General features: G+C 41.3%; 1 protein-coding gene across 7 annotated transcripts in view; it reads left to right on the top strand.

Annotated features, from left to right (window-relative positions):
- ZNF532 (zinc finger protein 532) overlaps window positions 1-27,277 on the top strand; it is a 134,002-nt gene that overhangs the window by 93,092 nt on the left and 13,633 nt on the right. The window lies entirely within an intron of this gene.

Below are 27,277 nucleotides of genomic sequence, written 5' to 3'. Positions count from 1 at the left end.
ACACGTAAAAAAGATGTAATAACTTGAGTAGTTATCAGTGTTATGCCAAACTTGTTTCATCTTTTTTCTCCTCTCAAAGGCTGGTTTGGCTATAGTATTTTTAAAGCAAACCCCAGACACGCAGTTTTCCACCCATAAGTGTTAAATACGTCTCCATCTGTTAAGGAATTTTTTTTTTTTTCCAGCATACATTATCAGATCCAGTAATTAGCACAATGATTTTTCGTATTATCTAATACTCAGGCTGTATTCAAAATTTCTGATTGTCTCAAAGTAGGTTTGTTCCAGTCAGGACCTAAATAGAGTCCACATATTACATTTGGTTGTTGTATAATTTAAATCTCTTTTATTTTATGATAGTTCTCTCTTCCTTTTATTTTTTTATTGTGCTATTGATTTGGTGGGTAAATTGGGTCATTTCTTCTGTAGATTGTCCTCTCATTTCTGGATTTGGGTAATAGCTTCCTTTGACATTGTTAGCTTGCTCCTCTTAATCTCATAATCCCTAGAATTTTGATTCAGGTTAATTTTTCAGATAAAAATACATCGTAGGTGGTGTTGTATTCTTTTATATCATATCATGATACCACTTTTAGTGATACTAAGATGAATTAGTTCAGGTACATTGCATTTTTAAAGAAACACTTTCATTGCTTTAATTTAAGCCAATAAAACTAGTTATACTTAGAGGCCCTGTGTAAAGAGAACATAGGAATTGGTTTGTAATTAGCATATGCTAGATCCTTGAAAAGTTTGTTCTTTTAAGTATTTTAAACGTTAATCTGTAATCTTCTTTATACTGTATGAGCTATTTATGAGGCTACCATGTTTTACCTTGCTGCCATCCAAGTGGATGTAAACTTACCTTTGAGCTAATCACAGTGATCACAAATTGCAAAGGGATATTTTTATTGTGTTTGGTCTAACTACACTTAACCTGGTGTCCCTATTAGTTACTTTTAGAATACAATGGCTTTAGTAGGCCATTGTTTATTAAATCATCTCTCATAAAGGCTTCCTTGATAGGCCGTAGTATCTTATAATGTTCATTGTTAATATTGAATAGTTCTTAAGCGGTAATACTTTATAAACTTACTGTACAAATACAGTACTACTAGTTCTTTTAGAACTTGGTGTGGTGATTCTAGGAAAAGTCTGTTTCACTTGGCACACACACTGGATTTCATAAATATTAAAACAGGAGCAGACTTCACTAATTATCCAGTAATCCAGTCCTTTCACTTCTCGTACATTCGAATTATTTTTTAACTATCTTTAATGTTTGAGAAATTTTTTCTTTCATTCTTTTCCTTTTTTTAACTATTATTATTATTTACTGTCTTCATTGATAGTCACTACATCTAGATTCAAGATGAGACTGCTTCAAGAAAGACTCGAGGGATGAAATACTTGTGAAAACGATTTGCTCTAACATTGTAGCACAGAGATGACTCTGAACTGGACGTGTGTGTGTGTGCATGCGTGCAGTCTGTATACTTACACTTTCGATGGAGCCGTTCATCATAGAGGAAATGTTTGATTTAGTAGGATTTTAGGATTAACTTTTAAGAAGTTGAGATCTTGCCTTTGGATTAGATTACAGTTCCAATTCTGTTGACTCTTGAAAGAAGTATGGAGAGGTGGGGGAGGGAAGGAATAAAAATGTCTTTATAAGCTAGTGAAATGAAAAGAATGTTGGACTTGAGTGAGAAAATCAAAACTTGAGCTCCACTGTTTATTCATACTAGAACTCCCTCCACTTCTAACCTGCTCACCTACAAACTTAATTGCAATTCCCATCTCATTGTTTTCACCTTCCCTTCAAACAGAAGACTCAAGTCTTACCCATGTAAACCTAAACTCCAAGTCTCTTACACTTTGTCTTTTCTGTCTTCTGCCTTCAGTAAGCATCTTGCCGTCTTCAGTTCTTCACAGCCCATTTTCTCTTCAACCTACTGCCTTTGGGTTTGGGCTCCACCTCATTTCTCAGTCCTTGGCTTGATTGTCCTCACTGCAGTATTCACACTATTGGCAGGTCTTTCCAAAAGCATTTTCTACTCATCATTGAACACCACGCTCTCTACCGTTAGCGTTGAACACCACGCTCTCTACTCTCAGCGTTGAACACCACGCTCTCTACTCTCAGCGTTGAACACCACGCTCTACTCTCAGCATTGAACACCACTCTCTCTACTCTTAGCGTTGAACACCATGCTCTCTGCTCTCAAGGTTAAACACCACGCTCTCTGCTCTCAGCGTTGAAGACCATGCTCTCTACTCTAGCATTGAACACCACGCTCTCTACTCTCAGCGTTGAACACCACGCTCTCTACTCTCAGCGTTGAACACCACGCTCTACTCTCAGCATTGAACACCACTCTCTCTACTCTTAGCATTGAACACCATGCTCTCTGTTCTCAAGGTTAAACACCACGCTCTCTGCTCTCAGCGTTGAAGACCATGCTCTCTACTCTAGCATTGAACACCACGCTCTCTACTCTCAGTGTTGAGTACCATGCTCTCTACTCTGAGCGTTGAATACCACACTGTCTACCCTTAGCATTGAACACCATGCTCTCTACCCTCAGCATTTAATGCCACGCTCTGTACTCAGTGTTGAGCACCATGCTCTCTGCTCTCAGCATTGAACACCATGCTCTCTACCCTCAGCATTGAACACCACTCTCTGTACTCAGTGTTGAACACCGCACTCTCTGCTCTCAGCAGTAAACACCACGCTCTGTGCTTTCAGTGTTGAACACTATGCTCTTTGCTCTCAACATTGAACACCACACTCTCTGTTCTCCGCATTGAAAACCATGCTCTCTGCTTAGGGTTGAACACCACACTCTCTACTCTCAGTGTTGAATACCACGCTCTGCTCTCAGTGTTGAACACCACGCTCTGTTCTCAGAGTTGAACACCACACTCTGCTCTCAGCATTGAACACCATGCTCTCTACCCTCAGCATTGAACACCACGCTCTCTACTCAGCGTTGAACACCACGCTATCTACCCTCAGCATTGAACACCATGCCCTCTACTCTCATTGTTGAGCACCACACTCTCTGCTCTCAACGTTAACACCACGCTCTCTACCCTCAGCGTTGAGTACCACACTTTGTACTCTCAGCATTGAGCACCACACTCTCTAACCTCAGCGTTGAACACCACTCTTTGCTCTCAGTGTTGAACACGATGCTGTCTCCTGGGTTTCCTTATGGTTGCCAGGGCACCCAGTAGGTTTCTGTCTTAGAAACAAACATTTGATACTCTGGGAAATATCAATGATTCGCATGGCTTCTCTTATAAATATGATGTGCAGATAACTTCTACATCTGTTTCCAGCTGTGGTTTACTGATTGAATTCCAGTCCCTATAATCCAGCCACTTATTAAATGTTTCAGCTTCTTGGATAGCTCCCAGAAGCCTTAACTCTGAGTCTGTCCAGCACTGAATTTAGGCTTCCCTAATAGGCCATCAACTACTTCCCCCCTTCATGATTTTGTATCCCAAAGCTTGGTGTCAAACTGACTTGATAATGCCTTGGTTCTACCCAGTCTTCTCCCATATCCATCCATCTAATACCCCTTAGTCCATCCATTTATCTCTGTTTTCATAGCCACTACCTTGATTCAGTGGATCCTTGATGGCACAATGGCTAAGCGCTCAGCTGCTAGTGGACAGATCAGTGGTTAGAACCCACCAGCCGCTTCGTGGGAGAAAAAGACCCAACTATCTGCTTCCATAAAGCTTACAGCCTAGGAAACCCTATAGGGCAGTTATACTCTGTCCTATAGGGTCACTGTGAGTCAGAATCGACTCAACAGCATACAACAACAAAAACAACTTTGACTTAGGCGACTATCACTTCTTGCCTGGACTGTTGTTCCTGCTGTGGCCAGAGATTTTTCTAAAGTGTACATCTGATTGTGTCACTCTCTTGCAAGGTGTAATGTTCCCATTGTCCTCAGAATAGTTCAACCTTTATAGCGTGGCTTACTGGTGGATCTACTGTGATCTCCCACATACTTTAACAATATCTCCCCAATATGGGGACTCTAGACAAACCAAACTACTCAAGTGTCTTAAACACTCTATGTTCATTTGCTTATGGGGCTTTTTACATACTATTCCATTAGTGTGTGCCTTCTACACTTTCCTGGTAGGCAAGTTGTCTTAGTCCCTTAGGACTCATTTTCGACATCACCTCATTAGAAAAGCCTCTCTTGGTCCCCTGAGTCTGAAACAGGTCCTCTTCTGTATGTTTCTGTGGCAATATTTACTTCCCTTATTGTCTTAGTTATCTAGTGCTGCTATAACAGAAATACCACAAATGAATGGCTTAACAGACAGAAATTTATTTTCTCATAGTCTAGTAGGCTACAAGTCCAAATTCAAGCTGTCAGCTCCAGGGGAAGGCTTTCTCTCTGTTGGCTCTGGAGGAAGGTCCTTGTCATGAGTCTTCCCCTGGACTAGGAGCTTCTCTGTGCAGGAACCCCGGGTCCAAAGGACACGCTCTGCTCCCAGGCTGCTTTCTTCGTGGCCTGAGGTCCCTACTTTCTGCTCGATTCCCTTATCTTTTATCTCTTGTAAGATAAAAGATGATGCAGGCGACACACCAGGGAAACTCCCTTTATGTTGAATCAGGGATGTGACCTGACTAAGGGTGTTATATCTCATCCTAATCCTCTTTAACATAATCTAATCTTGCCTCATTAACCACAGGCAGAGATTAGGATTTACACCACATAGGAAAATTATATCAATCACAAAATGGAGGACAACTACACAGTACTGGGAATTATGGCATAAACAAGTTGACACGTATTTTGGGGGGACACAATTCAGTTCATAACACTTACCGCTGTATTGTCATTAGTTGTTGTCAAGTCTGCCCTGCCTCATGGTGATGACACCCCTCTGTACACAACAGGATGAAACATAGCCCTGTTGTACACTGTCATTACAATTGTCGATATGTTTGAGTCTTGTTGTAGCAGTTGTGTATTTTGAGTGCCTTCTAACCTTGGGGCTTCTCTTGCAGCACTATATTGAAAAGTATTCTCTTGTGATCTGTAAGGTTTTCATAGGCTAATTTTCAGAAACAGATCACCAGGCCTTTCTTCCTAGTGTGTCTTAGTCTGGAAGTTTTGCTGAAACCTGTCCATGATGGGCAACTGGTGGCGTAGCTTTCAACATCATAGCAACCCATAAGCCACCACAGTATGACAAACTGGTGACGGGCGGTGGAGTGCTGTACTAGGGTGCCTCTTACCTGTTTCTTCCAGTATGCTTTGTGCATTCTTCCTCCCTTTCAGTTCTTATTCAAGAAGTCTCTACGAAATTCTATACCTAGCTTATACCAAAACCAAAAAAACCGAACCTGTTGCCATCGAGTTGATTCCGACTCATAGCAACTCTATAGTAAGTGGATAAATCTTTCTCGAATTAATGCATCAAGAATGAATGCAGATTTGGAAGATATATAAGCCCCCCTTAGCTTTAACTTCCTCTTCTTTAAAATAGGCGTGACATATGCCTGAGTGGCCTCATGGTCTTTTGCGTTGTATGTACCTAGAGAGAACTACCTGTGAGGTGATAAGCAGCCTCAAATCTTTTGGGGTTTAAGATGAGGTGTAAATAGGAAACGATACACACATATAAGGGGTTTAAAAATTTATTTGGCTAAATGTCTTAAAAAAAAAAATTAGGAGAGCATAATTTTTTACTTTCCTTATGCTAGCAATTATTGGAAAGATCTGGTTTAACTAGATTACCAAATGAAACATCCCTGTGTGTTATGAGAAGTACGTAAATGTTCTGAATCAGTGACATGTGAAGGTACAATGCTATAAATCATAATGTTAAAAATAAATATGTATAAGTAGAGTAATTTAAGGAATAATTTAAACACATCCTGCCAACCACAGCATAGTCATTATTTTAGTGTGATTGCTATTAGTAATTTGGTAGGGTTTGGAGAGAAGATTTTAAGATATGGGTAAATCCAAATGGCATGAGTTAAAAATTTATGTCAAGATAATTCACTGCTACTTGCTCCTTTTGGGTGGCTTTTTTTTTTGGTCTTTTGGTTTTAATAATTGTCTTTAAGCCTTCTTCTTTTCCTTCATTCCCATCCAAAAAATCTTTACTGAAAGAAATATTTTGTACAGAATTCTACTTGTTTAACAAAGATATTTAATAGCCTTGTCTTCAGATCCAAAAATGTAGTTCCAGAAAAAAAAAACTTTTTTTCAGGGTATTCAGTAACTAGCTTTTCTATTTCTCTGATATATGTATGTGTGTGTGTGTATATATGTATATATATACTGAAGTAACCCAGCGTCCATTTTTTTAGCACGTTTTATCAATAATTTGTTGTAATTCTTGTAGTAAGTAGTCTTTAAAAATTTTTGACTGTTATTTCATATTTATTACTGATACAATCATTTTAAAAGGTACAGCATAACTTGTTGAACCATTATTTTAGCCATTCGAAAAAAAAGTTAGAACAGCAGCATTAAAAAAAAAGTGATACAGAAATTCCAGAGAGAGAAACCAATAAAAAATTGATCACTTTCTAAAGTTGGTACTATTGTTTTGGTATGCCTAAGTTGAGCTGTCTTTTTAAATTTTAAGGTCTTTGAGGGCAAGTTCTGTATCTGTTTCATTATTGTATCTCCCATGGCTGAAACCTTTTCACCTTCCTGGTCTTCATATTCTCAACTCTAAAAGTATGGAGAATGGGCTTACCAGTATCATTAACCTAATGATTTCATCCAACCCATGAGTCATTTCCCAGAAACTGTGCAAGTACACAGAACTTTATATGCAGTTTCAGGGGTATCTTAGTTATCTAGTGCTGCTGTAACAGAAATAGCACAAGTGGATGGCTTTCACAAACAGAAATTTACTCTGTCACAGTCTAGGAGGCTAGAGGTCCACAATCAGCCCACCAACTCCAGAGGAAGGCTTTCTCTGTCTGTTGGTTCTGGAGGAATGTCCTTGTCATGAGTCAGTCCCTGGTTTAGGAACTTCTCAGCGTAGGGACCCCAGGTCCAAAGGACACCCTCCGCTCCTGGATCTTCTTGCTTGGTGGTAATAAGGTTCCTCTCTTCTATGCTGGATGCTCTCTTTTATATCTGAAAAGAGATTGACTCAAGATATAACCTAATCCTATAGAGTGAGCCCTGCTTCATTAACATAACTCCCTCTAATTCTGCCTCATTAACATCATAGAGGTTAGGATTTACAACACATAGGATAATCACATCAGATCACAAAATGGTAGACAGCCGCACAATACTGGGAGTCATGGCCTAGCCAAGTTGATACAAATTTTGGGGAACCTGAAGTTAGAAACCATTTCAGGAATAGCTTTTATGCATTGAACACTAATGACCAAAGACCGGATGAGTTGTGGAATGACATCAAGAACATCATACATGAAGAAAGCAAGAGGTTTTTATAAAGACAGGAAAGAAAGAAGAGACCAAGATGGATGTCAGAAGAGACTCTGAAAATTGCTTTTGAACATAGAGTAGCTAAAGTCAAAGGAAAAAATGATGAAGTAAAAGAGCTGAACAGAATATTTCAAAATGTGCAAAGACCTGGAGTTAGAAAACCAAAAGGGAAGAATACGCCTGGCATTTAGAAAGAACTGAAGAAAAAATTCAACCCTTAAGTTGCAACATTGAAGAATTCGGTGGGGAAAATATTGAACAACGCAGGAAGCATCAAAACAAGATGGAAGGAATACACAGAGTCACTGTACCAAAAAGAATTGATCAGTGTTCAGCCATTTCAGGAGGTAGCATATGACCAAGAACCAGTGGTACTGAAGGAAGAAGTCCAAGCTGCACTGAAGGCATTGGCAAAAAACAAGGCTGTAGGAATTGATGGCATACAGTTGAGATGTTTCAGTGAACTGGAGGTGCTCATTCGTCTATGCTGAGAAATTTGGAGGATAGCTGACTGGCCAACCAACTAGAGGAGGATACCTATTTGTGCCCATTCCAAAGAAAGGTGATCCAGAAGAATGTAGAAATTATTAAACAGTATCATTGATATCACACGCAAGTAAAATTTTGCTGAAGATAATTCAAAAAGGGTTGCAGCAGTACATAGATAGGGAACTGCCAGAATTTCGAGCTGGATTCAGAAGAGAATGTGGAAGGAGGGATATCATTGCTGATATCAGATGGATTTTGGCTGAAAGCAGAGCATACCAGAAAGATGTTTAGCTGTGTTTTATTGACTGCAAAGGCATTTGACTCTGTGGATCATAAGAAATTATGGATAACATTGTGAAGAGTGGGAATTTCAGAACACTTAATCATGCTCATAAAGGGCACAGTTACATAGACCAAGAGGCAGTTGTCATTCGTACAGAACAAGGGGTTACTGTGGTTTAAAGTCCAGAAGGGTGTGCGTCAGGGTTGTATCCTTTCACTGTACTTACTCAATCTGTATGCTGAGCAAATAATGCAAGAAGCTGGACTATATGAAGAAGAATACGGTGTCAGGATTGGAGGAATACTCATTAAGAATCTACAATATGCAGATGACGCAACCTTGCATGCTGAAAGTGAAGAGTACTTGGAAGCACTTACTGATGAAGATCAAAGACTACAGTCTTCTGTAGGAATTGCACCTCAACATATGACAAAAATCCTCATAACTGGACCAATAAGCAACATCACAATAAATGGAGAAAATATTGAAGTTGTCAAGGCTTTCATTTTACTTGGATTCAGAATCAATAGCCATGGAAGCAGCAGTCAAGAAATCAAACAACATATTGCTTTGGACAAATCTGCTGTAAAAGACCTCTTTAAAGTGTTGAAAAGCAGAGATGTCACTTTGAGGACTAAGGTGTGCCTGACCCAAGCTATGGTATTTTCAGTTGCATCATATGCATGCAAAAGCTGGACAATGAATAAGGAAGACTGAAGAAGAGTTGATGCCTTTAAATTATGGTGTTGGCAAAGAATATTGAATATACCATGGACCACCAGAAGAAGGAACAAATCTGTCTTGGAAGAAGTACAGCCAGAATGCTCCTTGGAATTGAGGATGGTGAGACTTCATCTCATGTACTTTGGGCATCTTATCAGGAGGGCCCAGTCCCTAGAGAAGGACATCATGCTTGGTAAAGTAGAAGGTCAGCGAAAAAGAGGAAGACATTCAAGGAGATGGATTGACACAGTGCCTGTAACAGTGGGCTCAAGCATAACAGTGATTGTGAGGATGGCACAGATCGAGGCAGTGTTTCGTTCTATCGTATGTGGGGTTGCTATGAGTCAAACTCAACTCGACGGCCCCTGACAGCAGCAAGGTGAAGGTTACACAGTAATTTAGGTTCCCATTTAACAGTTTCTACACAAATTAATCAGTGATACTGGTTACATTTTTCATGATGTGTCATCATTCTCATTCATTCTGTTCTGGCTGTACTATTTCCATTACTCTAGGTTTCCTGCCCCCTTACCTTCTCATCTCTGCTTTAGAGTAATTTTTGACCATTTGGTCTCCTATATATGATTTTTTAAAGAAGCTCATTACTTACTGATGATATTCTTTATTTTATGAGCTAACTTGTTATTTAGCTAAAAGGTGACCTCAAGGAATAATTTTGGTTTAAGATTTAAAGAGTATCTCAGGGCGATAGTCTTGGGGAGTTCTCTAGTCTCAACTGGTCCTGTAAGTCTGGACTTTTTAACAACTTGAATTCTGTTCCACATTTTTCTCCCATTCTATCAGAATCCATCTGTTGTGGCCCTGATCAGAATGGTCATTAGTGGTAGCTGGGCACCATCTAGTTCTGCTGGTCTCAGGGTACATCAGGCCGCGGTTGGTGTAGACTATCAGTCCTGTAGACTACTTTCTTTTAGTCTTTGGTTTCCTTCTTTCTCTTTTGTTCTGGATGAGTAGAGACCAATAGTTGTTACCCTAGGTGACCACTCAAAAGCTTTTAAAACTCTAGACACTACTCACTCAGTCTTTATCTTTCATGACCTTGACACATTTGAAGATTATTGGTTAGTTATTTGGTAAAATGTCCTGCATTTGGATTTGTCTTATGTTTCCTCATGACTAGATTCAGTTTATTCCTTTTTGATGGGGGCTCATAGACATGATGTTTTACCCTTCTCAGGGCAGTCATGTCAGGAGGCACACAATGTGACATGTCTCATTCCTGGTGATGTCATCTTTGAACATTTGGGTAAGGTGGTGTCTGCTTTGAACACTTGGGTAAGGTTTCTCCACTGTAAATTGCTATTTTCCCTTTAAAATTAATAAGTATCTTGTAGGGAGATACCTTGAAACTATGCAGATATCCAGTTTCTTATGCTTTCACCTGCTAATTTGAACATCTATCCATTGTTACTGTAGTGTTTGCCTAATGGTGATTTTGTACTTCCATCATTTCTCCTGCATTTATTATTTGGAACTTTATTGTAAGGATGAGCTTAATTTTTTATTTAGATCTATATGGACTCATGGGTGTTTATTTTATGCAATGGGTTAAAATCCATTAGTTTCATTACTTATTTTTTTTTTTTGCTGCAAATGGTCCTAGACTTGGTCAATGGGAGTTCTTTGTTTTTTTTTTTTTTAATTTTATTTTTTTAATTGAACTTTAGATGAAGGTTTACAGAACAAACCAGTCTGTCATCAAACAGTACACACATTATTGTATGACTTTGATCAGCAACCCTGCGACATGTCAACACTCTCCCTTCCCAAACCCTGGATTCCCTATTACCAGCTTTCCCATTCCCTCCTGCCTTCTAGCCCCTGCCCCAGGGCTGGTGTGCCCCCAAGTCTTGTCTCGTTCCATGAGCCTGTTCAATCCTTGGCTGAAGGGTGAACCCCAAGAGTGACCCTATTACTGAGCTGAAAGGGTGTCTGGGGGCCACACTCAGGGTTTCTCCAATCTCTGAAACCAGCAAGTCTGGTCTTTCTTTTTGAGTTAGAATTTTGTTCTACATTTTTCTCCAGCTCTGTCCGGGACCCTCTATTGTGATCCCTGTCAGAGCAGTCAGTGGTAGCCGGGCACCATCTAGTTGTACTGGGCTCAGTCTGGTGGAGGCTGTGGTAGATGTGGTCCATTAGTCCTTTGGACTAATCTTGCTCTTGTGTTTTTAGTTTTCTTCATTCTTCCTTGCTCCCAAAAGGGTGAGACCAGTGGAGTATCCTAGATGGCCGCACTGGGAATTCTTTAAGTTGGCTCCTGTATCATTTCAACTCACATGACTCATCAGTTTTGAACACTTCTTACTGTCTGGTGCCACAGTATGTTCCGTGTTCATCTTTTGTTTTCATGGCCCCAGCCCTGCAATCACCCATTTTTCTAAGAAGCCTGGTTCCTTTTACTGAGAGTGATAACATATATTTTTAAGAGACTCTGTATATGCATTTTGATTATCACTTTGGATGGGAAAGTATAATTAGGAAAATAGAGTGTGGGTGGAAGAAAGTAACAGACTGAAAATGGCTTCTCAGTTATTCATTGTAAGATAATGATGTATTTGGCAATTTATTAATTTTTTATCAGCTTCTCTCAGTTAAAATTAGAATGAGCCAAAGCCTATAAAATATATCCAATTATTGGAAGGAATATTTACTGAGATGTTTTTAGAGTATGGAGGACAGGGAAAGGCACAGACCATTATTTACAATAGAAGATCATGTAATGTTTACAGTTGGCCAGAAGGCAAAACTACTCCATCCTGTTTTGCTTCTCCAAGGAAAATGGAACCAATGTCATTTAGGGGGAATTGATGCCCAAGAAAGACAGCGAGGCCCTAAGCAAGGGGCTAGCCAGTGTAAATAAATTTACTTTGCCATCTTTACACGGGGCTAAAGGAGCTTGCAGGTGTTAATAAATATGTCTTTTTAAAATCATGGAGAATGGGATGTGGCCACATATCCTGCTTTTCCAAAAGGAGAGGTTGGTGGATTTGGAGGATTTCAGAAAGGTGAGCTTTAGGTAGAGTCTAACCGATTCAGAGAACAGACTGTTAAATAACTGGGTCTGAACCCTGGTAAAGACTAAAGGCAGGTGATTTCAGGTAAATCTTATTTTTGTTTGTTTGTGGAGCTCTTAGGTGTTACGTAGAATAATACCCCATACAAAAAGTTAACTGGGTTTTAGCAAAAAAAACTTTAATTTTATTGTGTTTTAGGTGAAAGTTTACAGTGCAAATTAGATTTCATTCAAAAATGTATACATAAATTGATTTGTGACATTGATTGCAATCCCTGCAATGTGTGAGCAATCTCCCACTTTACCTGTCTACTCAGGGTTCCCATGTCCATTCATCCAGTTTTCCTGTCCTTTCCTATCTTTTCATCTTTGTTTTTGGGCAAGTGTAGCCCATTTGGTCTTGTATACTTGATTGAACTAAGAGGCACGTTCCTCACTTGTATTATTGTTTGTATTATAGGCCTGTCTAATTTTTGGCCGTAAAGTAGACATTGGGAGTGGCTTCAGTTCTGAGTTAGCTGGGTATCCGGGGCTGTAGTCTCAGGGTCAGCAAAAAAATTTTTTTTTCTTTCGATGTATGCCAATAAAACATTATTTATGGACACTGACATTTGAATTCCATATGATTTTTTTAAAATAATTTTTATTGTGCTTTAAGTGAAAGTTTACAAATCAAGTCAGCCTCTCACATATAAACTTATATACACCTTACTACATACTCCCATTTACTCTCCCTCTAATGAGTCAGCCCGCTCCCTCCTTCCAGTCTCTCCTTTCGTGACCATTTTGGCAGTTTCTAAACCCTTCTACGCTCCCATCTCCCCTCGAGACAGGAGATGTCAACATAGTCTCAAGTGTCTACCTGATGCAAGTAGCTCACTCCTCATCAGCATCTTTCTCCATCCCATTGTCTAGTCCAATCCATGTCTGCTGAGTTGGCTTCAGAAATGGTTCCTGTCCTGGGCCAACAGAAGGCTTGGGGACCATGACCGCCGGGATTCTTCTAGTCTTAGTCAGACCATTAAGTCTGGTCTTTTTATGAGAATTTGGGGTCTGCATCCCACTGTTCTTCTTCTCCCTCAGGGGTTCTCTGTTGTGCTCCCTGTCAGGGCAGTCATCGATTGTAGCCGGGCATCATCTAGTTCTTCTGGTCTCAGAGTGATGTAGTCTCTGGTTCATGTGGCCCTTTCTGTCTCTTGGGCTCATAATTACCTTGTGACCTTGGTGTTCTTCTTTGATCCAGGTGGGTTGAGACCAATTGATGCATCTTAGATGGCTGCTTGTTAGCTTTTAAGACCCGAGACGCCACACTTCAAAGTGGGATTCAGCAAAATTCTTGATAGGTTGTCTTGACATACTTTTGGATAGGATAGGGCCTGGATGAATATTGAGCCTATAGCTGGCAGGACATCTGAATTCCAAAGAGAGCTGACTTGGGCTCATGGCTGCGTTGGAGAGGTCTCCAGGAGAAAGTTCCCATTTTGGATCAGATTTTACCCAACATTTTTATCAATGGCTTGATAGTAGGTAAAGAAGTTATAAGGGATTTTACACGGTAAATCTTAACATATGAAAGCAGAACCTTTCATTTAGGTTAAAAAAAAATCAAGTACACAGATATGTGGAGCAGGTATGGCTTAGCTAACTGATGTGAAAAACATTTTGGCCCACCCTTTTCTGCAGCTGCCGAGATATCCTTTGTATCGAGTTAGTGCTTAGAACTTGAGCCTGCATCAGAACTAGAGAGCTTATTAAAATACTGATTGCTGGTCTTTACCCCCAGAGTTTTGGATTCAGTAAGTCCAGGGTGGAACCTAATAGTTTGCATGTTTATAAGTTCACAGGTGGCACTGATGGTGATGTTGCTGGTCTTGGGACCACACTTTGAGAGTGACTGGTTAAGGCAATGTGGTAGTAAAAATCTTCCAAAGCCCATTGCTTTATGCAATAAAAATGGGTTTCTTGTACATCCAGACTTTGCTATAGGTTTGAGCAGTTCTCCAGGGCAGTGGCCCTTCGACTGGCAACTCAGTGGTTGAGGCATCTTCTTTCTGTTGACCTTACCATCGTACACAGGTGTCTCTGCAGTAGGGAAAAAACAGACTGGAGGATCACCCCTGGGCTTCATAAGCCCTTACCCTGGAAGTGACAGGCATTTCATTGGCCAGAGCGAATCACATGGCCAGACCCATGGAAGGGGGCTGAGAAGCACATTTTTCTGTGTGCCCTGAAGGGGAGGGAATGACAAATGACATCTACTACCCCAGTACAGTTCACACTGGCTGTGCCAATCTGCAGCAGTGTGTGCAGGCCCTCATTTCACCATTTTAAGTTGAATGTTGGCAAACTGATGCTCGGAGGAGGGCAGCCAGAATGGTAAGAGTGTGGAGACTGCCGGTAGGAATAGAGAAGTTGGTGTCAAAGGGAGAGTTGACAGCCATCTTCAGATGTCTCTATCCTTCATGTACGGACCCATGCACCGTAATTACAGGTGAGCTACAGCGTGTGTGGGTGAAATGCCTGCCTGCCCCTTACTGGAGTTCCTCGGGCATTGGCCAGAAGTCCACCTATAGGGGATGGTATAGAAAGGATTCCAGGGTGGAGGTAGGCTGTCAGACTCTGACACTGGCATTCTTTGCAGTGACTTGTATTAACATAAGGAGCAGAGCCATAGCTATTATGAGGTGGGCATTTGAAACCAGGCACAGTCTAAATGTCATTCCTAGAGCTAACACATGAGTATGGCTTGCTGACTTGGAGCAAGCCCATGTGACAGAGTAGAACTGCTCCATAGGGTTTCCTAGGCTACAGTGTTTACAGAAGCAGATAGCCGGGTCTTTCTCCAGTGGAGCCACTCGTGGGTTTGAGCCGCCGACCCTTTGGTTAGTTGCTGAGTGTTTAACTGTTGTGCTGCCAGGCCTCCTTAATTGCCAACTGTGCTGTCTGTAGAAAGCATTTCCTTTTCATTGTTGATCTAATTTGTAGACCGAAACAACTTTGGAAAGTCATCGAGGCAGCAGTAAGGCTACCAGTGGAAAAGTGAGTCTAACGCAGTGGCTGCGCATTAGTACCACCTGGAGAGCTAAAATCCTAGACTCAGGCAGCTCCCCAGACCAGTGAAATCAGCGTCTCCTCCCCAGAAACGCGGCATCAGTATTTTAAAGCTCCTGCCAGGCGTTTCCAGTGTGCAGTCACGGTTTAGAACGCTAGTTACTAGAGACTTGTCCAGTCACGGTTTAGAACACTAGTTACTAGAGACTTGTCCAGGTAACCTTCCTTGTCACTGTGGCCCTTGCTGATCTGGACTCCCAGGACACGGAGACACCTCTGCGGTACAAGGGAGGGTGATCCAAATGCCTTTGTTTACAAGGAGCCCTGGCGGCACAGCAGTTAAGTGCTCAGCTGCAAACAAAAGGCTGGCAGCGTGAACCCCCACTAGCAGCTCCACAGAAGAAAAGACCTGGCTATCTGCTCTTGTAAAGATTTTAGCCTAGTAAACCCTATCAGGCAGTTCCACTTTGTTCTATAGGGTCTCTGATTCGGAATCAACTCGACGGCACACAACAATGAAAAACCAAACGCTTTGCCATCGAGTTGATTCCAACTCATAGAGACCCTATAGAACAGAGGTGAACTGCCTCACAGGGTTTCGAACTGCTGGCCTTTTGATTAGCAGCCTGAGCTCTTGACTACTGTGCCACCAGGGCTCCCCAACAACAACAAGTAATGTCCACTTGTGGGCGGTGAATACAAGTGACTCAACTCTCTGGAAGTTGGCAGTTGGAACATTAGTAAGTAGAGAAACAGCTGGGCCTAAGGCTCTTTTATATAGTACAATGACTAGTTATAAATTGTCTGAAGAAGTCTTAATTTTTCTCTTCCCTGTGAGTTTGTAAACCCTTTAGGATAAGTCCACGGATCTTACCTCCTGTTTTTCCATACTGGCTGTGGGGGATTTGGAATGCTTGCTATTATTTAGTCTTTTCTATTCTAAAATACACTGTCAGTCTACTCAGAATAACAGGTAAAAGACAGTACAGTGACAGAAAAGGAAATTGACAGAATGAGGATAAAAAGGCCTTGGAGATGAACAGAGCTGTGGATGTGAGGCATGTTGTCTTGCACTTTTTAAAATGATGGTGGTTTTGTCTTATTTTTCCCAGCTTGGGGTAGTCATGCTAGAGGCAGATTTACTGTGGAGATTTCCAGAGCCTCTCACTTGCACAGTCTTCTTTTGTCTTTGTAGTTTTATATCCTTTTTTTTGTTTAATTAAAGCAGCCCCGCCCCCCACCAAGTATAAAGGCCATGCTCATGAGGAGCTCTGGTGGCACAACGGTGAAGCGCTTGGCTGCCAACTGAAAGGTTGGCGGTTTGAACCTAACAGCCACTCTGCGGGAGAAAGACCTGGCAATCTGCTCCTGTAGAGATTTCAGCCTAGAAAACCCTATGGGATAGTTCTACTCTGTCATATAGGGTCACTTTGAAATAAACTCGATGGCACCTTATAACAACAATATAAGACGTAATTGTAGGGCATAGTTTTCTCCCTAATCTTTCTGGAACTTCTTTAAGATAAAACGATGAAATAAAGACAGTGTTACTTCTCTATTTTCTATCTTTCTCCTTTACAGTGTGGGACCATTGGTTAAGGATGAGAAAACACTGTCCAGATGGTTTCATTTTCATTCTTTTAGCATCAGTTCTATTTCATCCTGTTGTCATTAGGCACGCATTACTTGAAAATACTAAAAAGATCTTTTTATTTAATTAATGTAAATGTAGGACGGTAATAAGTTTTTGTACTTTAGCTACGGTGATACGATTTTCTGCCAAAATCATAATTACCATAGCAACAAGTTAAAAAACAGAAAAAGATCAGTTTCTTCTATCTTTTTAATCTTGAACTTACTTGTAATTGCCCAGAGTTTTAGGAGAAATATATTTAAATCAGTATTCTACTCTACCCTGGTCAGTTGTTAGAAAAGGATGGCTCTGTTTGCTTCTATGCTTGCTCCACATGCAAACCAAAGAGCTAAAGGTGTGTACATTAGAGTTGATGTTAACAGTTTGCCCTAGAAATGTACATCATTGCTGGTCTTAAAAGATGTAACTTTAATTAATTCTGGTCACTGAAATAGATATTTTTTGGGGAAATGGTATACTATATATTGTTTTATAGAAGTCCTCTATATGATTTAATGAAGTTATTTTTTTAAACAAAGATAGACCTCCCTTGTAAACACGATGTAGACAATTTTTCATTCAAAGCATAGTAAAATGCATATCTCAGGTAGTGATTACTTTGGTAACTTGCAGCTAAATGGAAAGGTAGGGCGGGGTGCTAACGAAAGCAACAGCAGCCAGCACCAACTGAGGGCCTGCCGTGTGCTGCACACGGTGTACTTTCTCGTTGATGCCTTGAAGCAGGCTCACGAGGTCCACACTAACCCCATTTTACAGATGAGGAAATGAAGTTTAGGAAAGGTTCAGTGATTTACCAGGTTCTGCAGCTTGTAAGCAGCACAGCCAGGACTCCAACCCAGATTCTAAGTGCTTAAGCACTACGCTGAACAGTTACTGTTTGCAGAGCATAAAAGGGCATTTCAGAAATTACCTGATTTTCTTGTTAGTTGCTGTCAAGTTGGCTCTGACTCATGCCAACCCCATGTGCAACAGAATGAAACGTTGCCTGGTCCTGCGCCGTGTTCACAATCATTGGTATGCACGGGTTCATTGTTGGCAGCCACTGCATTTGAATACTGTCTAACCTAGGGGGCTCCTCTCCGGCACTATTCGAATAGTATTTTGTTGTGATCCATAAGGTTTTTATGGATTAATTTTCAGAAGTAGATCACCAGGTTTTTCTTCCTAGTTTGTCTTAGCCTGGAAGCTGTGCTGACCCTGCAGGTATTTGAAATACCTGTGGCATAGCTTCTAGCATCACCCAGCATGGAAGCTACCACAGTATGACAACCTGATAGATAGTTTGGACTTAATTTTAGTCTCGTTGATTCTTTCAATATAGATATGGAACAGTTAGCATATATAAACTTTGCATACAATTTTCACTCTGCTTTTGATGTTGTTGTTGTTAGGTGCCGTCAAGTCGGTTCTGACTTGTAGTGACCCTGTGTACCACAGAACGAAACACTGCCCGGTCCTGCGCCATGCTCACAATCATTGTTATGCTTGAGCCCATTGTTGCAGCCACTGTGTCTGTCCATCTTGTTGAGGGTCTTCCTTTTTTCCGCTGACCCTGTGTTTTACCAAGCATGATGTCCTTCTCCAGGGACTGAACCCTCCTGACATGTCGAAAGTATGTAAGACAAAGTCTCGCCATCCTTGCTTCTAAGGAGCATTCTGGTTGTACTTCTTCCAAGACAGATTTGCTCATTCTTCCGGCAGTCCATGGTATATTCAATATTCTTCACCAACAACACAATTCAAAGGTGTCAGTTTTTCTTCGGTCTTCCTTATTCATTGTCCAGCTTTCGCATGCATATGAGCACTTGAAAATACCATGGCTTGAGTAGGCACACCTTAGTCTTCGAGGTGACATCTTTGCTTTTCAACACTTTAAAGAGGTGTTTCACAACAGATTTGCCCAATGCAACGCGTCTTTTGATTTCTTGACTACTGCTTCCATGGGCGTTGATTGTGGATCCAAGCAACATGAAATCCTTGACAGCTTCAATCTTTTGATACTAGCCATTTTTATTTAGGTGTTCAATCTTGATTGAAGTTGGCAATACCATCGTTAAATGAACATGAGTGTGTGTAGTTTGGAAGAATGTCTGAGTGTAAAAGTCTTATATTCCTCAGCTGGGACCTAATGGCTTCCTGGAATTGGTTGCAGTTGTAGTTTGCAGTGTTGTGGTCATTAATTAATCCTGAAAACTGCGGAGTCATGGAATATCTTAGAGTGGCTAGAATGTATTCAGAGCTGAATGGATTGTAGCAGTAAGTGAGCTTGCTGGGGGAAGTGCCTGCATAGCACATGGGGAACAGAACCTCATCCTAGAATATAAGAGTTTCCAAAACCTGGAGAAAAGCACCAGAGGCCCCAGCCTGGCTCCAGGAGTTATCAGAATGCCGAGGTCCTCAGGGGAGAGAGTGTAATCAGAATCAGATTTATTTTCAAAATACATGTCAGCCCTTTCCGCCATCAGCTCTGACAGGCTGGTTCTGGGGGCTGGGGTGTGGGGAAGTGGAGAACATAGATAGGAATGAGGTATATTTAAAAATTCCCCCAGGCCTCTGAGAAGTTCTGCTGCAACGGAATTAAGTTAGTTGACAGCAGAGACATAAGCTATTGAGGGTATTCAGTTCTGAAATTTGGAATGTTTATAAAAGCTGCCTGGGAGGGAGATAGATTAAAGAATAAATTCAATTTAGGAGTTAATATATCCTTTAAAATAGCTAGAAAAAAGTGCAAGTTTTTGTCTTGGGCATTAAATTTCATTTAAAAAGTGTAGACTTTAAAAATGACTTGCCTTAATGTTAGCTTATAGTTTATTTCAGCTAAGCCATTTCAGCAAACCTGTTTATTTTTGAATCATGAACAAGAATCTGCCCCAGGCCCTCCTGGTACAAGGTCATTCTACCTTGTTACACTGAACCTAAACGAAGTTAAAGATGCAGAGACGGAACTATGAGCTTTGACACTCTAAATTCAAAGAAAATGGAGTAACAAGTGAGTGGCCCGATTTCTACTTCTGAGATTTATGGATTGTTCTTCCCAGGAGAGAGAAAAATGAAGGCAACAAAAACCTTTCACAAAGGATTAATAAGATATTATGAAAATGCAACTCAAGTATGATTGTTAAAAATTATTGGAGATTTTGTTTATAGCCAGAAGAGAATTTGATGAAAATTCACTCAGAGGTGTGAAGTGTTTGCATCTGATCAGATGTCTGTTGTTGCCATTTTAGGAGGCATTTTTCTGTAAAGTCACTGGAAGTCGCAACAAACAACGTAGAAGGGGTATAAATATGTATTCTCCTGGGCCCAGTCGTATGATCTGGAGAAAGAGACAGCTCACTGTGTTAACTCCCTTTACTGTTGTGGTGTGCACACTTCCTGATTACGCTGTGTGAGAGGGTATATTAATCACATTCCACTGGATAGTAAGTATAAAAACCCCAAATCCAAGAATATACAATAAAATTAGTAACATAAAATATTAAGACAAACGGATTACCTGTTGCCGTCGAGTAGATTCCAACTTGTAGTGATCCTTACAGGATAAAACTGCCCCAAAGGGTTTCCAAGGAGCAGCTGGTGGATTTGAACTGCTACCTTTTGGTTAGCAGCCGTAGCACTTAACCACTACGCCACCAGGGTTTCTAAGACAAATGGATTAAGTCCCAGTAATTGGGTCAGTGAGCTTGTCTAGAAAGTCCATTGGCATTTAGGGGCTGGTGGTATAGACCCCCAGTGGGGCAGTGGTTAAATACTAGGCTGCTAACCAAAAGGTCAGTGGCCCGAACCCACCCACCTCTCCATGGAAGAAAGATGTGGCAGTTTGCTTCCCTAAAGATTACAGCCTTGGAAGCCCTGTGGGGCAGTTCTACTCTGTCCTATGGGGTTGCTATGAGTCTGGATAGACTCCATGGCAACTGGTTTCTTTTTTTTTGGCAGGGGGAGGGGTGGTGGGTAGAACTAGAGGCAGTCAGCTTTAGGTGGTCTAAGTGGAGGATTTCAGAACACCAATCCTGAGATTAGAACCCAGCCGACTGGACCCACCTCTAGACAACAGAGGAGCCCTGGTGGTACAGTGGTTAAGCCCTTGGCTGCTAACCAAAAGGTCTGTGGTTTGAACCCACCAGCCACTCCTCGGGAGAAAGGTGAGGCAATCTGCTCCCTTAAAGATTAAAACCTTGGAAACCCTATGGGGCAGTTCTAGTCTGTCCTGTAGGGTTGTTATGAGTTGGAAATGACTCAGTGGCAATAGGTTTGGTTTTTTGTTTGTTTTTGTTTTTTTTTTAATGGGCAGACTGCAAAGCTTTTACCTGGTAGAGCCCCACTCAGGTGCCAGAGTGAATTCTCATAAATGCACGTTCATCAGTCAAGTGAGTCCACGTGTGTTTTCATGTAGTACCCTGAAGTCCTCCAACCTGACCTCTGCCTTCTTCACGCTCCTCTGTGCTTTGCCTTTCCTGTTTGTTCTGGTAAAATAGAAGTGCTTGTAATTTCTGCACACATACCACATTTTTCCTTACCTGTGTTGCTTCGGTTCCCTGTGCCTGGAAACCCTTCGCAGCCTCACTGTTTAGCTCGCTACTGTTCATATTCAGCTGGTCATGGCCAGCAGACATCTTCCCCGACTCCACTGTGCCCCCGTCTATTCTTCCATGTATCTGGGGCTATCTCTGTCATGACGTCTGTTAGATTGGCATCCGCTTGTTTACTGTTGCGTCTCCTTCAACAGATCATAACCTCCTCAAGGGTAGGGTTAGTAAATATTGTGGAATGAATCAGTCAAAACACGTAGGCGTCTCCACTGCGTAGCTGGGTTAGTTGGGCAGGCTCAACCCTTCACTGTGGCTGAGGCTGACTGTGGCCAGTTAACTCTTCCTCCATCTGTAACCATAGGCTGCACCTTTGTTTCTGCCTTGCTGCCTGGCCGATGTGTGCCTTTAGCCAGAATTACCAACCAAAGGGGGCTGGATGAGCACGGGGCCATTAAACAGGTATTAGAAGATTACTGAAAGTGCTTGCAGTACAGATCCCAAGTTGTATTTTTGCACATGAAATACTCTTCATTTGCACATATGGTCCTCTTCTCTGAAATCAGTATGCTACAAGGCATGCAAGTAATAACTGGTTAGAACTTGGTGCTTAAATACGCCGCAGTGACTAAGATGTTTACAGACATCCAGACAGTTGAAGTGCATTGCCTACCAGGGCTGCTTGCATTTTGGAGACTGAGGAGGTTACTTCCTCCCCATGACTTTTCCTGTTTATTTCTAGGAGTCTCAGAAAGTAGCAGCTCCCTTGGTGCTGGGCTGGTGCTATTGCCAAGACAGAAAAAATAGGCGACATGGTCCCTGTCTCAGTTGGCTTTGTGTGAACGTACCAGGATGTGCTGGTTTGGGAACATCTCTTACTATAAACATCTTCCCCAGCCAGGGACCCTTCCCTGCTGTCACAGACGAGCACTTTTCCTACCCTCCCTGCTTCCACTGTGGCAGTGGGTCTAGCCCCTAGTTTTCCTCCTTTTGGGTTTTGCTGGATGTTTGATTTTGCTGCCTTTAATTCTACTCAGAACACTTGCTTACAACAGCAGATAGTTGGCCTTTCACCCAGTTACCTACCCCAAACTCAGACTGCTTCCTCCTGTCGTCCCTCCTTGGTCATCTCTTAGAGACCTAGTGTCCTTCCTGTGGCCCCGGCTCTTCCTGCCCTAGACTCTCTCAAGGGACAGTGTAGGTGCAGACCCACCAGGTTGGGACCAGAGCAGGAGGAAGGAAGTTTCTTTTATGGCTTGGAGAACCCAGATTTGCTTTGGGATTAGTTTTTTTCATTGAAACAGTGCTGAAAATAGTGGTTAGACATTGTTTTATCAGTATGGGCAGACCTCGGCTCCCTTACTTAGGACACATCATCAACAAATACCAAGTGCTAGAAAAGGACGTCATGGTTGGTAAAGTAGAGGGTCAGTGAAAACGAGGGAAACCCTCAATGAGATGGGGTTAACACAATTGCCACAGCAATGGACTCAAACATACCAATGATCTTGAAGATGGCGCAGAATCGAGCCACATTTCATTCTATTATACATAAGGTCACCTTGAGTTGGAGCCGAACAACAACATGTGGTTCTACCAAATTATGTGAGTAAGCTTTTAAGTATTTGTCTAAGAATGCAACCGTCATTTCTGATTTCTCTAGGAAAATGTGTTCCGGAATCTAACTAGCAGACCAGATTTTTAGATTTTGACTTAAGGATTCAGCACACAGTTCTCTCTGTAAGCTGATATTACCTCGAAATCCGAAACAACCAGGAAATCCTTTTACATACCACAAGAAATAAAAGGCCATTCTGGGCCATGGTTGGCTTAATTAAGGAATCATGGAGGAGACAGCACTAGAAGGTATAACTGAGAGGTTACAGGTTCCCACTCAGCTTATACATAGAGAAACTGCAGACCCAGAAGGATCGTACAACCTTTTCCAGTGCGCTCAGCCCTTTGTGGCAAAGCCTGCCCAGAGCCCCTGCAAGATTCGTGTCGTCGCTGCCTCTGGGTTGCTGTGGGGATTTGTCAGCAGTCACCTTGAGTTACGAGTGAGAATAAGTTTTTGTTGTTTGGCAGGAAAAGAGCCAGACAGACTCTAGGATGAGATTTGAGCAAGGGGGAAGATTCTCTCCAATTCATTAAATTCAGCAAGTCCACATTAATGCCTAGTATGTACTAGGCATGGTGCTGCAAATAAAAAAGAAGTCAGTCACAAAAGGACAAATACCGTGTGATCCCACTTACACGAAACAGGCAAATGTATAGAGACCAAAAGTTATTAGTGGTTACCAGGGGTAAGACAGAGGTGAAAGAGGAAGTCTTTGCTTTGGGGACACTGAGTTTCTCTTATGGTGCTGGGATAATTTGGAAAAGGATCCTGGTGATGGTTGCACAAAATGATAAACATAATCAATGTCACTTTATTGTACGTGTAAAAATTGTTAAATTTGCAAATGTTTTATTATATATATTTTTGTCACATACAAAAAGAGTTGGAAGGGTTGTTAAAGGAAGTAAGAGGAACCCACAGCATCCTAACTTCATATCCACTCAGAGCCAAGTAGTTGCAAAACTGGAATCAACACGAAGGAAAGAAAAACATTAGAGCTTTGAGTAGCTGTCAGACAGTGTGTCCTCGAACACCATGGCACATACCGTCCTGCCGGGAACAAGAACACATCGCTTGTGAACAAGCCCTTTGTTTTTTGTTTCCTGCTTTCAATATTTTATTTATTTTTTGGTGGCAATACACACAACCAAACATATATCCACTCACAATTTGCATGAACAGTTCAGTGACATTGGCTTTATACTCAGATTGTGTCACTATTCTGTTTCTATCCAGAGTGTTTCATTACCATTAATGTAGGCTCTCGGCTCCGTAAAATGTTCATCTGTGCTTTAGATTGTCTCGTCAGATTAAGCTCATAAACAGATAATTCTTTGTAAGAGTGCTGTGCTCAAGGCAAACATTTTTTATTAATTAGGCTGAACTGTTGTTTAGTTTAACAGTGATTTCATGGAATAGTTGCAGTTCAAAGTTTAAAAGATTATTTCCCGGCATTAGATTAGGGGGTTGCCTTAGTTCAATGGATCCAGTAAGTCCAGTTACCGTATGAGTTTGAAATTTTGTTCTACGTTCTTCCTCTTTTTCATCAGGATCCATCTGTTGGGTCCTTAATCAAGACTTTCAGTAATGGTAGCCGCGCACCATCCATTTCACCCGGTCTCACGGTAATGGAGGTACCTGGATGGGAGAACCAGCCCTTCTTTTTGTTAGACCTTCAAATTTAATAGTTGAGTGTACCTTACCAGCCGTACCTCATTAATACAGATTGTTTCAATAGCTAGAAAAATTAATACGTGTACTGAGGAGAAAAATAATACTTCATTAGCCTTTTAGCTTTTTTGACATTTACTTTTGCTTGTTTACTTTTTAAAGCTGTTAACAGATTTCTTATGATCAACTGATAAGAACAGCATTTATCTTGAAAAACAATCACTAGTTTTCTTTGTATTTTGATTTGTGGAAATAATAATAATAGATTCCACTTAGATCTTTAGTGTATTTTAATTTTTTATTCTGTCCATTTCTTTTATAAAACAGTGGTGGTTGTAGGGATAAATCTTTCACAACGCTCTTCTCTTGGGTGGTGCAAATGATTAATCTGCTTGGCTGCTAACCGAAAGGTTGGAGTTTAGAATCCCTCTGTGTGTCCCTCTGTGAGGACAACGGCTCCGTGTGTGCGCTTGACCCACCCCCTTGCTGACTCCTCAGGCTTTCACACTGGCACTTGTCTCCTCTTTTTCCTGGATCATTCTCAGAATCATAAAACTTGCTATATCACCTCCTATCTCAACAAAACAACCTTCCTGAGCCCCTCTTCCCCTACTAACCTCTTTTTCTCTGACTCCCTTTACAGCAAAACTCATCAAAATAGTTCCCCATACTTTCAGTCCCCACTTTTCTCCTCCCATACAGGTTTTCTTCTCACCACCCTATCAATGCCACTCTTGCCATGGTCTCCAGTGACTTCTATGTTGCCAAACCCAGAGTTCATTTCTCAGTCCTCGTGTTACTTGGCCTATCTAAAGCAGCTATTTGCCAGGTCCTTCTCGAAAAGCCGCCAGGCGCTCCTTTGAAACTCTATTGGGCAGTTCTACTCTGTCCTATAGGGTCGCTATGAATCGGAATCGACTCGACGGCAATGGGTTTGGTTTTTGGTTTCTTGAAACATTTCCTTTGCTCGGCCTCTGGGATACCATTTTCTCTTAGTTCTCATTCTACCTCATTGATAACTCCTTCTCAATCTTTTTCACCTTTCCAGCCTGTAAATGTTGATGTGTCCATTTATTCTCAGGAAGTTCTCATCCAGGGCTATGGCTTTAAATGCCTCCTCTATCCTAATGACTCAGACATACTTACCTCCGGCCTGGACCTAGCCCTTGAGTTCCAGACTTGACCATTTAACCTCTCTACTTAGATCCTCAATGGGCCTTTCAAACTTACATATCTAAAACATAGCTCTTGATTCCTCCCTATCCCTAAAACTGCTTCTCGTCTAGTCTTTGCCTTCTCCTTCTAGCTGTGAAGTTAATTCCAACTCATAGCAACCCTCTTTATAGAGTAGAACTGTCCTGTAGGGCTTCCTAGGCTGAAATCTTTATGGGGGCAGATCGTTGGGTCTTTTCTTCCACTGTACAGCTGGTGAGTTCCAACCACCAGCCTTTCTGTTAGCAGCTGTCGTAGTTATCTAGTGCTCCTATAACAGAAATACCACAAATGAATGGCTTTAATAAACAGAAATTTATTCTCTCCTTGTTTAGGAGGCTAGAATTCAGGATTCCATGTCCTGGCCCCTTCCTCACCCACCCACCATGGACCTGAATAAGCATTGCACCTGTCTAGTGTGGTGCCTTATCTCCGGCCATACAGGAAGAGTTGGTCATCCTCCTGTCTGAATCCCTCCCACCCCCTCCTTATTCCATCTTTTGCCTTGGTCCTCAGTGTCTCTGATTCTTCCAGGCTCTTACCAGTTTTTAAACAGGCTTATGTCTCACCCAGCTCCAGAAAATAAACAGAGATTGCTCTGTATCCAGCACTTTATCCTAAATTTATTACTTTATGATGTCTTCTTTGTAGAATCTACTCATTTTTTCCCAGTAGATAATTGCGTACTTGTTTATTCATTCCTTTATTTTTTCACCCATTCATCCATTAAATATTTACTATTTTCTGAATGCCAGGTGCCAGCGACACAGATGAATAGTAGTTCCTGTTTTCAAGGAGCTTCCAGAGGAGTGAAAATGTTCCAAACATTTCTTCTTAAATAAAAATAAAAAACCCAAAACTAGTGGAGTTCAAGGTTTTTTTCCTTTGGAGGAAGAAGTATATGTATATATATATACACTATATAATTAGGTGCTTTATCTTTTCATTGAAAACATTATATCTTAACATCGTTAGTCATAAGAGAAATGCAAATGAAAACCACAACCACAGTTTTCAAAAACTGAAACAACCTGTAGATGTCCTTCAGCTGGTGAATAGATAACAGACAAGGGCACATCCTTAGAATACTACATGGCAATGAAGAGGAAGGGGCTACTGATACACTCAACAGCTTGGATGAATTGCAGGTGTTGTTATGCTGAGTGAAAGAAGCCAGGCTCAGAAAGCTACATAGTCTATGATATGATTCCATTTATATGACAAACGGAAAAAACAAAGCTACAGGGATAGAAAACAGACTAGTGGTTGCCAAGAGCTGGTGTGTGTGTGGGAGGGGAAGGGGGTTGACTGCAGAGGAGCACGTGGCATTTTTTGGGTGATGGAACTGTATCTTTATTGTGGTGGCAGTTACTTGACTGTATGCCTTGGTCAAAACGCATACAGCTATACACTAAAAAGGGTAGATTTTACATTTTGTAAATTACACATCTTAAAACCTGATTTTAAAAAAATGTTGAGGCAACAGGCAAAAAAATATTTTTTGGGTATGTGCTATATTCACATGATTCAAAAAGCCAGACCGTATGAAG

Source organism: Loxodonta africana, chromosome 11 (genome assembly GCF_030014295.1).
Source record: "Loxodonta africana isolate mLoxAfr1 chromosome 11, mLoxAfr1.hap2, whole genome shotgun sequence".
In the NCBI taxonomy this organism is placed as follows: domain Eukaryota; kingdom Metazoa; phylum Chordata; class Mammalia; order Proboscidea; family Elephantidae; genus Loxodonta; species Loxodonta africana.
This window is presented reverse-complemented; position numbering and strand designations above follow the sequence as displayed.